Source organism: Harpegnathos saltator, unplaced genomic scaffold, assembly GCF_003227715.2.
Source record: "Harpegnathos saltator strain DR-91 unplaced genomic scaffold, Hsal_v8.6 scaffold171, whole genome shotgun sequence".
Lineage (NCBI taxonomy): Eukaryota > Metazoa > Arthropoda > Insecta > Hymenoptera > Formicidae > Harpegnathos > Harpegnathos saltator.
Window position 1 is genome coordinate 286,652 of NW_020229952.1, and position 16,034 is coordinate 302,685.

Sequence of the window (16,034 nt, forward strand, 5' to 3'; positions counted from 1 at the left end):
ATTGTTGGAAAAATGGAAAAAAAACTTTCCTATTTGTTGACCCGTTCTATTTGACCTGTTCTATCCGTACATAAACTTTATCGTGTATTGTGACGGACACCCTGTATATAAAACCGATTCGAACTCTCGAGACTGACATTAAATATAATGTATGTTTGCTCACCACATTTTTAGAAATCGCTTCACATTGTCTGGTACGTCAATAGCTATATCGAATTAGTCTAAACGAAATGAGCAAGCACAATAATCAAAGAAAGACTAAAATATTTTCGTCTGAAGCAACTGTTAACTTCAAAATATTCAAAATATTTGACACTGAATGGAATTTAGAAGTTCACGTTCGAAATGTCTCCAGCTATGCAGTTTTGATTCAATTTTATGCGCGTAATATTACTTTACATATCGCAATAATTCGGTTATATTGTTCGCAAATTGCGTTTATTACCCTGTCTAAAATAATAACAATAATATATTTCTATTTATTATGTGTTCCTTACTTATGCGTTAATTATCTTTGTTAGATAATATAGGACAACAAAATAAAAAAAATATTTTGTTCCAGAAAGAAGACCAGCTGTTTCCTACATATTTTGACCTACTGAAACAGAATCCGTTTTCCAAAAATTCGTATCACATTTATGAGATATACGAAGGTCCAAAATCGCATAATTTATATCACAAATTAAAGTAATATAAATTATAAATTCCTATCTACGTAGAATCACAATCATAAATTGTAAAACAACTAAACCAAATCTTTTGAGCCCTCAACCCATAAACCCCAAACCCATATACCTCAAACTCATGCCCTTGAAGGGAAGATTTCGAAATGATCCGACTAGTAAAGGTAAGATCTGGAATAAATCCGGTTAGTGAGGGCAAGACTCAAATAAACCAACAGCCTCACTAACTTCTTTTTTTTTACTTCTTTTATGCGATTATATTTTTTTTTTCTTCAAACGATCTTCGAATCGCTTTCTTTTTATGTGTCACGTTCTTTCTTGTGCCTCTTTTTAGTAACTAATAGTAATCCGCCATCATATTTTCGTCCCATTTACCTTCGTATCTTCTCTCAATTTTCTTCAGGTCTTGGTGAAATCGCTCGCCTTATTCCTTACTATAGTGTCCTAGATTTTCGGGAAAGTAGTAGATGAAAGTGGAGAAAATGCAATTTTAAATTTATAAGACATCCTAATTTGTTATAGTTCGGTAACATGGTTCCGATAATTTTTTTATAATTTTATAGTTTATCTGTGTCTTATCTTTACTAGCCGGATTCATTCCAGATCTTGCCTTTACTGGGCGGATCATTTCGAGATCTTGCCTTCAAGGGTATATGAATTTAGGGTGTATAGGTTTGAAGTTTATGGGTTGAGGGTTCAAAGAACTTAGTTTAGTTAATTTAATTTATGATTATAGTTCTACGTAGATAGGAATTTGTAATCTGCGTTATTTTAATGTTAATTATGTGATTTTCGAGTCTCTTATCACGTGTATCTCATAAATGTGATGTGATACGAATTTTTGGGAAACAGATTCTGTTCAGTCAAAATATGTAGGAAAGTTGGTTTTCTCCTTCTGGAACAAAATACTTTTTTTATTTCGTGGTCCTGTGTAATTGACGCATAAGTAAAGAAATTAATAAGGACAATAAAAGATAAGTGAGACATTTTCGTATTTTCGACATTACATATATGTTTATCTTTCTTTTAATTTTGTTTCAAATTAACATTTATTACTTAGATAATGAAGTAAAATTATAAAAGTTTTGTTTGATATATAATAAATGTATGAGTATATTTGATGATGGTTCTTAATGCTGCCACTAAAAATCACCGCGCAAACGAACAGCAATTTTGAACCAAAGACCGATATATTCGAGTGGCATAACACACGGTGTGACGATATGTTTTAAGTAAAAAGCTCATTTTCGCTACACTCATTTGTATCTTTCTCACTTAAAATTGGGCAAATATATCGCGCAAATCTATTATCGTTTCATAAATATCGCTTTTATTAAAATGAAAAAAATTATAATCATAAATATGGAATATCTTTCCGACGACAACATACTACACATTTTTCACGTGCGGCTGCTTTACGAAAGAGAGAAGAACTAACTTTCGCCATTAATTACCTCACGCGCAACTTAAGAAAAAGCGCCATTAACCGTAGTTTGATTAATTAAGACGTAGATTGTAACGACTGAACGATATTAAAACTACCGCGGCTCATTGCGTCGAAAGCGACACGTTCGTGTAAGAAAATGTTGGGAAGTCTCTTTCGTTCTTGCGTTTATTAATCGTAAATAAATACGTAAAATCAAACGTCCGTCGTTTCGCCGTCCGCGGAAATGATCGCGTGACGATTATGCGAGCAATAACGGTAATATATAAATATTATATATAAATATTAATATAATATTAATATTATTATATATAATATATAAATATTGATAGGAAAAATGATTAGTTTCATGAAAATATTATTGTATTTATTTTTCGGCATCAATTATATCTTCTTGTTGTTTTAATCAAAAGTGGCACAGTAGCAACATATCATCTACAACATATTGTTTTATAATATTAACATTTATATTATATATATATATATGTGTTTATATTTATATATGCAACATATTATAATAACATAATATTAATGTTGGGTGTATAATTCCGTAGCAAAATTCCGACAGATGTCATTCGCAGTTGTTTTTCCACTCGCACATTTGTCAAACATATGGAGTGCCGTACATTAAGTGAAAGCTGAAATTTGTGTCGACATTTTAAGAAAATATTCATCGAGATCCGTATGACGTATATAAAATTTAATTATATTTTGAATATGGAAAGGGAAAAACGTGTATTTTCGGTGCATTTCGCTTTTTTATTTCCGCAAAGACAAAAACGTCGCAAACTCACAAAAAGATATGTGCCGTGTAAGATAAGAATGCCGTAAGCGTGTGTCGGAAGTGGTTTGCGAAATTTCGTTGCGGAAATTTTGATCGAAGATGGTCCTCGCTCTGGTCGACGAATCACCATTGATGTTGACCAGATCAAGGCTTTAATCGACTGCATTTGACGACTACAGAAATCGGACATAACTTCAACATTCACCAATCAATTGTTTCGAGACATTTACGGAAGCTTGGGATAGTAAACAAGCTTGATGTTTGGGTGCCGCACAAACTAAGCGAAAAGAAGTTAATGGACCGAATTTCAGCTTGCAACTCGCTCAAATGCCATCAAAACGAACCATTTTTAAAGCGGATGATCATTGGCGATGAAAAATAGATTATTTACAACAATGCAAGTCGAAAAAAATCGTGGTCGAAGTGCGGAGAAGATGCTCAGACGGTCGCGAAAGCTAGATTATATCCGAAGAAAATCATGCTCAGTATTTGGCGGGATTGGAAAGGAATCATCTATTATGAGCTGCTGCCACCCAAAAAATGATTGATTCGACCAAGTACTGCTCACAACTGATCCAATTAAAGCAAGCAATCGATCAGAAGCGACCCGAATTGGACAAAAAAGGGCGTTGTGTCCCACCAGGACAATGCCAAACCACGTTTCTCTGATAACCCGGCAAAAATTATTGCAGTTTGGGTGGGATGTTTTGGTGTATTCATCATATAGTCCGGACCTTGCATCTTCAGTCTATCACTTGTTCCGGGTGCTACAGAACAATTTGAATAACAAAACCTTCAGTTTCCTGGACGTCTTCAAAAACCATTTGGCTGACTTCTTTGCTCAAAAATCTCAGGACTTCTGTGAAAGAGAAATAATGAAGCTCGTGCAGAGATAGCAGAAAGTCATTGAACAGAGTGAAACATATTTATATAAAATCGCTTTTTTTGCTACATATTTTGCGTTTGAAATTTACTCGATTTTCGTCACGGAATTATATATAGACCCAATATATTAAAAATTATTATCAGTATTAGGCGACCATCCAGACGTTATGTCGAATAAGTTTTCTTTGTAACATGGTTATGCTGTTTTTCTCGTATATCTTATACTTATAAATCCCGATTTATGCTGCTCCATTTCACAGATTTAACGGAAAACCCAAACTTTTTTATTTTTAGCTTCTGATTTTATTTATAAAGGTAATGTTCTTTGGAATATTCCTGAACGAAGCAAACTCTTTCAATATAGACATACACAAGCTATAGAATTTTTATATCGGGCAAATCTTTACGCTAACTGGTCGAGATATCAATTTAAAACATTTTTTATCGTTCTTTTCATATACTGAGCGACGCTCTAATTCTTGCGTGTACTTTTATCGTGCAAAATCACTTGTAATTTTTGTTACCAATACGATATAAATTTTGTAGAAAAAGAATTAGTATTTTGTCGGTTAAATGTTTAAGTATATTGCATTTCTTTAACCTGTGATGATTATGTTTACATACATATTTGAAAAATAATTATATATCGGGCAATTTTGTTATTAAATCGATTCATTTTTGTTATTTATCTGTTTATTCTATAATTTGTATTCAAACTCGGATCTAAATTCTAAATCCAAACTTTGGTTTTACATCTAGATCTTTTATTGTAGTTTGAAATTAGATTCGAATAATTCGGATTATCCAAATATGTTTTTAGATAAAAACCGATCTCGGATATCTAGATAGTTGGATATTCAATATTATGTGATATAGTAGCAGACATTTTTTACTTACAATCAGTTAAGCTTGCGATATTCTGTCCCGCTCGTTTGTTACTACGGAATTCGTTATCGTCGTAATAGGCCAAACGGTCACGCGGAGCGCAAATAAACCCCATTTCCGGACGAGAAATAACGTAAAGACGGAGCACGTGGCTGATGGCGGACCCTTTACGATCGCTTAAACGTGGCTGGTGTTATTTCCGTGTCGCGGACAGCACTCGGTGTAATAAATCGACAAATAACGGTCCGTAATGCGCGCACTCGTGCATTCGTGGATACGATGCGAAGATATGGCCGTAATATATTATACATCTTCCCGTATATACAGAGATCATCTATATACAGATTCCTCGTTACTCTTCCTCAAATTCTCGTTGTTCATTTAAATTCTTTGCAAGCTTACATCGAGTCTACACCTTGACAGCAGTGTCTGCTGCAATTAATCTAGTAAATTAATTGTTTTTACATAAATACTTAATGTAAATTTATTACTGTATTTAAAAAGATAAAAAGCGGACAAAACGACTAAATCTCGGTATTACATCAGATCTCATCATACAAAATATATTTGAGTAAAATTGAATAACTATCGAGTTAGATAACTGTTTGGCGTAAGAATTTGGAAACTGTACAATTGAATCAATATTAGAAAAATTTATTTAATTATGTAATTGCACGTATGATATAAATTATTTTTTTCCAATTGAGAAGAAATTGAAGATATAATTCTATCTTTCAATGTTGATTCAATTCTGCAATTTCTAAATTCCTACATTAAACAGTTCATTCAAGTAAATTGTTATTCAATATGACTTGAATGCTTGTATGACTTTTATATGATAAAATTTGTGTAACATCGAGATTTAATTTTTTTTACTTGATATTTTTAAATACAATATTAAATTTACATTGAGTATGATATTTATATGTAAACAATTAGTTTATTGCATATAAAGACTAGTGTCGAAACGAAACGCTGCTGTCAAAGATTCGATGTAAATCAGCGAAGGATTTAAACGAACAACGAGAATTTAAGGAAGAGAAGGAAATCTAATTGCGCATTACAAATAATTCTATCCTTGAAAAGTTAAAGAAATCAGACGATAAATACTAGGTTATTAAATATGAAATGTCCGATTTCGAATCAAAAGTTTGGTTTATTATCTCTTAAATTAGAAATAATACAATTAATCAAAGTGTGCACCTAAACTATTGACACAGTTTTGCCACCTTAACGATAGCTTATTTATGCCAACAACGAAAAAGCCTGAAGAACGGGTGGCGAAGAAATCGCGGAAAGCGTTTTCCACAGCTCGTTGAGAGTTGAATACTTTTCCTTAAAAGAAGTGGTCCAGTGTCTGAAAGAACTGATAGTCAGTTGGTGCAAGGTCTGGTGAATACGGTGGGTGACAGAGAGTTTCCAAGTCCAGCTCCTGTAGTTTGAGCAGCATTATTTGTGTGACATGTGGTCGAGCGTTGTCGTGCAAGAGTATTGCCTGTTTCTATTGACCAATTTCGGCTGTTTAATCACAAGTATCCTCATCATTTCATCCAGTTGGTTACAGACATCCGCTGTAATCGATTGGCCAGGTTTCATGAAGTTGTGATGGATCAGCGCTGGACCACCAAACAGATATCATTAGCTTTCTTTTGTGAATATTCGGTTTTGGCATTTCATCTATAATCAATTATTATGTCAAGCGCTTGCGATTGTCGAAAAGAATCCATTTCTCATCACACATAACAATACGATGTAAAAATAGTTCGCCTTTATGTGATAGTAAAGAAAGATAAGCTTTGAGACAATTTCTCTTCTGACGCTCGTTTGATTTATGCGGAATCCATCCACCCAACTTCTTTATTTTGCCGATTTATTTCAAATAGTCCAATATTGTTGGAATAGTAACGTTAAAATTTGCTGCTAATTCACTCGTAGTTTAAGATGTATCTGCTTTCACTATAGCTTTTAGTCTATCATTATCTACCTTGGTTTCAAGTCGCCCATGTGACTCATTTTCAAGATTAAAATCGTTAGAACGAAACTTCTCAAATCATCGACGTACTGTGTGTTCATTAGCCACATCTTCACCAAACACTTCGTTGATATTTCGATTTGTCTGCGCTGCATTGGATCCGCGACGGAACTCATGTTCGAAAATAACACGAACTTTTGACTTATCCATGGTATACAAAAATTGCTGTAATAAAAATAATTCGAAATCACAATTCATAATCACAAACAAAAACATATGTTTAAAAGAGTGATGGTATACTTTTGCAACAAAAAAAAGTCAAGAACTGTAAAAGTGAAATGTCAGAGATATCGACTGTCGAACTTAGTACTTAAAGAAATGGGACATTTTATATTTAATGAACTAATATACAAAATGTCTGGGATCTTTTGGAAACGAAATTATATGACGGCTATTATGTCTGGCGATAGATTCAAGATTCGGGATTCAAAGTTTAATATATTCATATCTATCGCTAGACACAATAGCCATCATATAATTGTAGATTAGGTCATTCTGAACTTTTTGTTCAGTCCTTTACCATTTTGCAAATAAGTATGCAAATTTTCACGTTATCGATTAAAAGAGATATGAGCATTTTTAATCATTAATAACGTAATAACTATTGCAGCTAACTATTTTTGCAAAATGGTATTTGACTTTTCTTCTCACAATTTAATTTGATTAATCTTCACAATTTTTCGTTTCCAAAAGATCCCGGACACGCGGACATGTAGGTCAATTTTATTAACATTCTAATGATTTAAATTTTACCCTTGATTTACCCTTGTTTTGTATAAACATTAGATTTAAAAACTTGACTCACAGAAACAACAAAAAGACATTTTTTGAAAGACATTTGACAAAAATGGCACAAGAGTCATTAACCTTTTATGGCACATTTCGCATCTTTATGTTTTTTGCTAATTACAAATCTAAAATCAGATTTTAGAAATCCAAAATAGCAGATCCAATATCGCTGTTATATAGGAGAAAATTATAGTAAATTTGAATAAATGTAAATTAGATACATGATATAAACGTTTTTCAGATTGTTAATTATAAAATTTATGGCAGAAGACAAAAACTGCCAATGTGTAGAATTAATCGTCGCCTTGATGCCACAATCTGAATGGCCGCTACGACACAAATACGAAACGTGAACGCTTCCAAATGTCTCACCTTTCCAACAGCAAGAAACGAGAGAAACCGCAAAGTGACTCCGAAATTTTAGTTAACGATATGTCCATGCGTTATCGATAATTAATTCCGCGCTCGGCTGACGCAAAGATCATTGTTCGCGAAAATTCCGTGCGCTTCATTTCCCGACCACCGTTAATCGCGCGATAAAGCTAAGAATTTCGGGAATGCCCGGCATTTCGCTCGTTACCGGCTCGTTGCAGCGTCGAAACGGAACTGAACGGCATGCCACGGAACGAAGCGAAACGAGACGGAGCGGAACGTCCCAGCTCACTGCAAAATGCTAGAAAATTTGCAAAATCCGTCCATAATACGCAATGGTCCGCAACGATGTTGCCCAATGATCGACGTTTATGTCTACGCGGCTGTGGCGGCGCGGCGTCGGCAGCGGCAGCGGTCGCGACATTATCCAATTTTCCGCGGTGCAATTTCGACTCGTACAGGCGGATGGCGTGGGTGGTGGCAGTCGTTCGTTCTCTCTCGTTGCAGTTTTGCATGTCCAAGGCTGTGCTGCTGCAGCTGGCGCAACACACACGGTGCTTGCCGATGCCAATTCATAGATACTGGCTTCTATTACTCCTCCAATGAGCCTGTACGAAAGCTACAATGATGACTTCCTATTATTATCGTCATAGGGAGAAGGAAGTACAAATTCCACCACCGGAGGCACGTTTGGACATTTTAAATATCCACGACCACAATCGACAGATTCCGCGCTTATTAATCGCGCTTTTAAAGAATGAGACTGTTACACTCTTAATGAACGTAAATGTGCCCTTTCTTTCTACTTTATTCTCTATTATATGTGTGTACAAGTGCGTGCTGAAATAGCGCCAGGTAAGAAATTAAGAGAAAATTTAATATTGGGATTCAAAACTTGATATGTTTGGGTTGCATTTAAATTCACTTATATGAAACGCGCGCGCACACGTACATATTATATAATAATTAATATATATTAATTCCATGGATACATATTATAATTAATACTATATAGTATATAAGTATATATTATATATAGTATATAATATATATAATATATAATATATATAACAATTACATATTATAATTACATATTATAATTAACTTATATTAACTCTTTGAGTATAGGTAACGCAACGAAAAGGATTTCTGTGTAATCGACACTCAGCAAAATTGATGAAAATTTCACTTGTGACTAATATGAGGTAGAATAGAAATAAATTATTGATATAAATTTGAAATAAAACCGATCAATTATTGCTAGGAATTAGAAAGAATAAACGTGTAAATATCCTTGTAAATTTTAATAATGATTTCTTTATATTTATTACGCAACTCGGAAGCGCCAAGTTTTTGAGTCTCGATATTAAATCTTTTTTTAACTTCTTATCTGAATATTTCAACGTACAGTTATTAATTTAAGAATAAAATTTGCATATCAATAAAATTTATATAATATTCGATAAAATTCATATGTATTGTTCGCCAATATTATGTGCATAGATAGAATATCAATAGATTAATATATTAAAACGTGCAAGAAAGAGGGACAGCTAAATATTTCTTGCTTAAGTCAATGGAAATTTACATCAATGAAAATTTTAACATTTAGGTATTGATAGTATATCAGTATTTGCATTGAGTATTTATATTGTATTTTGTATTGAGTTCATATTTATTTTTTTTTTAAATTATTTTTTTTAATCGATTATACATACGGTTTCTTTGCTCAAATGTCTTCGATATTTATCATTTTTCTGTACATTTTCATTTCTGTTAGAATTTCTGTCACAATTTCTGTTAGAACTTTTATTAAATTTCTATTGCATATATACCTTAATTGCTTTTTAAAATGTGCAAAATTATATACATGCTATTAATCTCATCTATTTTTTAATAAAATTTGTCTGAAACAATTAAAATTTTTTTCTTTTCTAATGTATTTATATTTATTCTTTAGCAAAATTAATGTTTGAAACAATTCCTAATAAAATATGAAATTTCAATAAAATTTCTTCTTTTAAACATTATCAATATTTACAAATTCTTTCCGTTTTATGATTATTTTTGCAAAAATTGTTACTATTTTATTTTCTTTCTTCATCTGAATTATTTTTGTTCAGATTTTTATTAAATTTTATTAAATATATAATTTAATAAAAATTTATTTGATTAGAAAAAATGTATTAATTTTCTGGGTTCTCCTAAACATGTTTTTTGAAACTTTTTATTTCTTTTTGTTATATACTTATTTGTTATATACATTTTTTATATACTTAGCATTATCCCCATATGTTTTTATAGCATTTTCAACACGTCCGCACAAGAAATTTGGTTGAAAACACACAATTTAAGGCAAACTCTTTGCTCCACAATATTCATCATAAAAATCGCAGATGATACCTGAAGTCGACTGACATGAATAGCTGCCACGGACAAACTAATTGACAGATCGCGCTCTAATTCTGTGTCATTTAAATAAAGATAATAATGTGAGAATATTGTTAAGCACGGTATGTTGTGTCGCCCGTCATTTGATTGCCGGTCAACTGATGCTGAGCAGACGATATGATGGGCCGTGCCATCGAAAAATCAATAAAAAAGATATCTTTTTAAAGGTTATTATTATTCAAGAAAAACCTGACGACAAAAAATGTACGTAACATAAGTTTTTACATGTAAAATTTATAAAACTTACCTTTTTAAACAAAAAGGTAAAAAAAAGCGCCAAGTACAAGCGCAACACGTATTGTGTTATTTTTAGAAATTTCAAATGCAAATTATTTTCTTTTAAGGTATATATGTGTACATAACATAAGTTTTTACAAGTAAAACTTTTATTATTTTTTATTATAGTTATAAGTTTTACAAGTAAAACTTATAACTATAATAAAACTCTACAACACTATTCTACTGTACAAAAGAAGTGATATATTATTATTAGGTGCACAACTTTGCTTCCGCCGTTTTCCTATAGATGGCTTTAGCGGTAAGTAGTGGTCGAAATAAATAGATCATAGACGTCATGCAATAAACTTGGGCATCTGTCAACATAACCCCATAGAAACATTAATCGATTTGTGTCTGCATCGTAAAGTTATTCTCGATTGAAAATGTCAGTTTACGAGCCAAATTCTCGTCATTTGCGGGAGGTTTTAATTTTCTGCTTCAATATGAAGAAATCTGCGGCTGAGGCTCATCGAATACTCTCAAATACTTATGGTGAGGTCGCTATATATGAAAGAACGTGTCGTGAGTGGTTTCAACGCTTCAAGAACGGTGATTTTCACGTCGAAGACTAGCATAGCGGTGGAAGAGAGAAGGATTTCAAAGATGCAGAATTGGAGGCATTACTTAATGAAGACTCGTGTCAAAGTCAAGAAGAATTGGCACGATCATTGGGAGTGGCTCAACAAGCAATTTCAAAACGCCTCAAAGACATGGGAATGATTCAGAAGCAAGGAAGTTGGGTGCCGTATGAGTTGAAACCAAGAGATGTTGAACGGCGTTTGTTTGCTTGTGGACAGTTGCTTGAAAGGCAAAGACGGAAAGGATTTCTGCATCGCATTGTGACTGGGGACGAAAAATGGGTTCATTACGACAACCCCAAGCACAGAAAATCATGGGCATATCCACGTCGACGGCCAAACCGAATATTCACGACTCCAAGGTCATGCTCTGTATTTGGTGGGACCAGCTCGGCGTAGTGTATTATAAGCTGTTAAAACCGACTGAAACAATCACAGGCAATCGTTATCGAACGCAATTAATGCGTTTGAGCCGAGCATTGAAAGACAAACGGCCGTAATACAACGAGAGACACGATAAAGTGATTTTGCAGCATGACAATGCTCGACCCCATATTGCGAAAGTGGTCAAGATATACTTGGAAACATTGAAATGGGAAGTCCTATCCCACCCGCCGTATTCTCCAGACGTTGCTCCCTCTGACTATCACTTGTTTCGATCAATGGCACACGGCCTGGTTGACCAGCACTTCCGGTCTTATGAAGAAATAAGAAATTGTATCGATTCGTGGATCGCTTCAAAGGATGACCAGTTTTTTCACGCGGGATTCGTACGCTGCCTGAAAGATGGGAGAAAGTAGTGGCCAGCGATGGACAATTCTTTGAATCATAAATGTATAACCAGTTTTTTACAATAAAGCCTCTAATTTCCGAAAAAAAAACGGCGGAAGCAAAGTTGTACACCTAATAGGTATACAAATGAATAATCCAAATTATTTTAAGTAGTTATGAAATCAATTTTAAATTGAGTAGATTTTCCCGCTCTTTTGTGATTATGCAATATTGACATATAGCTATTAAAAAGAACATATAGTTTGGTGAAAGGCCCAACATAACCTTCAAAAGTATTCAGTTGAAAATGGCAACAGATAAGGTGCATATCCGACACTGCATTCTTTACGAATTCCAACAAGGAAAAAATGCTGCATTACGCAGCATTCATACTCGAAGAGTCAAGAATAAGGAGAATATTAATTCGCAAAATGTTGGAGTCGAAAAGTTGGGTGCTACGAGCAACCTCTCGTATATTGTCATATATTTGTGTATTATGATATTTATTTATATTTCTTCCATTTCCCGGAAATCATCAAACGAAATTGATTCTGAATATATAACAAGTTGTATATAACAACTTGTTATATAACAATATATAACAAGTCTATATTTATCTTTTATTGAATATTATTACATATATTTTTCCGGAGCTTCTTTTTATGATCTGTATTAAGTTTAGAAGAAATAAAACTCGAGTTCTATATACAATACACTTTATGAATTTAGTGTCCAATGTTTTTCTGATATGCAGCGGGTTGAAATGCATATTTTTAAGAAGAGTATTCAGGTATTATTATCTTGAAAAAATATAATTCTAATTCAATTCTAATTCTAATTTAATATATTATTTATTTTATAAAATGCACAATTTATTCGTACAAATAAATATGTATGTACTGCCTAACAATTTATATGTTATCTCTCTTATTATTGTTAAAATAAGGTTACAAGCTGATATAACACGGTTGTGCTGTTAGCGCCATAGAACGGCAAATTCATTAATTTAATTTTTACCTGGAACGTGTCCAGTAGAGAGTAGAGTAACAAATCTTTTACATTGACTGCGTTCGGAAATCACAATAGGTGTGTAACTGCTTAAAAATATTTTCTATGATATATTTTTAGATTCAATGTATTAACGATATTCTTCTTCAAAAATTCAATCTGGCAGGAGTTTTACCTGTCAGGTACCTGAGGGTCCTGGATTGTTTGGATCAGTATCTAACTCAAACAAATTACTTAAATTCTTAATGATAAATAAATACTTATTGCGATAGAACACGTCATTGTCCTCAAAATTTCTGTATGCCTTCAAAGAACTGAATGTATTTTCGTTTGGACATAGACCTGCTAATGATCCAGCACCCAGAGTTGTTCTTAATATCTGTATGTTCCGTTCGCATTTGGGGTATGATGCACCGGTTACTATAAAAGGGCAAGATTGTTCCTTTAACTTTGAAATTATTTCCGTTCGTGAATTCCACTCACTGATATCTGCTTCAAACGCTATAATTATATCCGGTGGATGACATATAAGTATTGTATTAACATAATTGCTAAGAGGCACGCGATAACTTTGAAAATCGAACATCTTACGATTATGTTTACACGTGTTACAAACATCGACAGTCATGTGTGCGTCTTGTGTTTCTGGCCCTATCAATATAACTTCTAAATACTTTATTGTTTTGGATAAAATATGCAACATAATTTCCCAGGCTCGTACATATCGTGCATCTAAAATAGTTGCGGCTATTACATGAATAACATAGTGAGATTTTTTTATATGTAAGTTTACATTGTTCATTCCATAATATAGTGTCAACGGTCCTGATAGGTAATCAGAATGAAACTGGAGCAAATACTCAGACTCAAACTGCGCAAATGTATTCAAGAATTGTTGTATGTTAACGATTCTAACTCTATTAAAGCTAACGGTATTAAGTTTATTAAATTTTTTTTCGGAAGATTTTGTGATATTTTTGAAAATTTTACGATCTATCTCGAGACACAACATCAATTTGGGGCAATTAGATATCTTATGATTTTTGAAGGCTTCTTCATGATTCGAACAATAGTTTATCCAATAGCATATCGTACAAGTTTGAAGATTACGTTGTTCATGACAAATAAAGCACGATTTAGCCAACATGATCATTTGTATTTCGTACAACTTCATATCACGTCGTAACGCTTCTTTAACTAAATTTAAAAGCTTTTTCTTCGACTTAATCCAATTCTCCTTTGAGTCATTATAAGTGTGCCACAATTGCAGGTTACTCTGCGAAAATGTTGTTAAAATTCCGCAGATATCTTTATGATACCCTTCATCTACTAATTTATGATATCTGCTACAATAAAGAATCATGTTGCAAGAACAACATGTATTACATTCTATCTGCAGTTGTTCTGGTGTTTTCTTGCACACATGACAAATATTCGGATTGAAGAAGTCACAATAAGACTTAACTTTTAAGTCACTGTTCACCCATGGTGAGAAGAACGATGATGTATCAGGCATACTAATATTATGTGAGCATCCTGGAGTATTTGGGTCATTATATGACCTTAGATCACGTAAACTCATAATGATAAATAGATACTTATTGCGATAGAACACGTCGTCGTTATCGAAACTTCTGTATGCCTTAAGAGAACTAAACTTATTTTCGGTTGGAGTTAGATCTTTTAGTGATCCACCTAGAGCATGATTTAACATCGCTATGTTTTGTTTGCATTTGGCGAACGACGAGGCGGTTACAATAAAAGGGCAAGGTTGTTCTTTTAACTTTGAAATGATTTCCGTTTCTAAATCCCATGCACTAATATCTGCTTCAAACGCTATAATTACATCCGGTGGATGACGTGTAAGTATTGTATTAACATAATTGCTAAGAGGCACGCGATAACTTTGAAACTCCAACTTCTTCTCATTGTGATTACATTTGCTACAAACCTCGACATTTTCACGTGCCTCTTGCATTTCTGGTCCTATCAATACAACATTTAGATGACATTTCCGTGACATTTTAAATGTATGCAATATAATTTCCCAGGCTTGTACATATCGTGCGTCTAAAACAGTTGCGGCTATTATATGAATAACATAGTGAGATTTTTTTATATGTAGATTGTTCATTCCATAATGCAGTGTCAATGGTCCTGATAGGTAATCAGAATAGAAGTGAGATACATACAGACTACTAAAATGAAATAATTGAAAGAATGTTTGTATGTTAACGATTTTAATATTATCAAAGTTATCGGGGGTTATAACAGTAAATTTACTTTTTTTGATTGTCTCGACTGAAATTTTACGATCTATTTCGAGACACGACTTCAACGTCTCGCACTTAGGACTGTGCCAAACTTTGTAGGCTGCTTCATGTTGCGAACAATAGTTCACGGAATAGCATACTATACAAGTTTGAAGATTATGTTGTTCATAACAAATAAAGCATTTTTTAGTTAACATAATCATTTGTATTTCGTACGGCTTCATATCACGTTGCAACTCCATTTTGACTAAATGTAAAAGATGTTTCCTCGACCTGATCCAATTATCGTGCAACAAATTGGAAGTTTGCGACAATTCTATGTGTTTACGTAAAAGTGTTTTTAAAATTCCGCAAATTTGTTGATGATTCACTTTATCACTTAATTCATGTTCGCTGCTACAATAAAGAATCATGTTGCACGAGGGACATATATTGTTCCTTTCTCCAAGTTCTGGTTCTTTTTTGCAGAAATGACAAATATTTGGATTGAAGAAGTCACAATATGACTTTGCTTCTAAAAAATGGGTCGACCATGGTGAAAAGAACGGTGATATATTAGACATTCCGATATTATAGTCCTCTTGTTGATGAGACGACGAGATTTTTCTGTCGAATACATGACAACATTTTGATGCAACAAATATTTACAGAAGTGCGTTATTTGTAATATTAATTTAGAAATAATGTGCGGAACTCGTTACCTCTTAGCGGGAATAAAATTTCTGCTTCCACAGTTTACGCGTTCACTTAGTGACTGTTCGGAGAAAGTCAAGGAAATTACATATTATGTTGTTATATTT

At 33.2% G+C, this 16,034-nt stretch overlaps 1 protein-coding gene and 1 long non-coding RNA gene across 7 annotated transcripts in view; one reads left to right on the forward strand and one right to left on the reverse strand.

Moving 5' to 3' along the window:
- Positions 1–16,034, forward strand: part of LOC105184469 (CD151 antigen) — a 277,736-nt gene that overhangs the window by 170,190 nt on the left and 91,512 nt on the right. The window lies entirely within an intron of this gene.
- Positions 5,838–15,996, reverse strand: LOC105184468 (uncharacterized). Its single transcript, XR_003112658.1, has 3 exons — positions 15,936–15,996; positions 7,875–8,493; positions 5,838–6,878 (listed from the first exon to the last, which is right to left on the reverse strand). It is a non-coding gene; the product is annotated as an uncharacterized LOC105184468 (long non-coding RNA).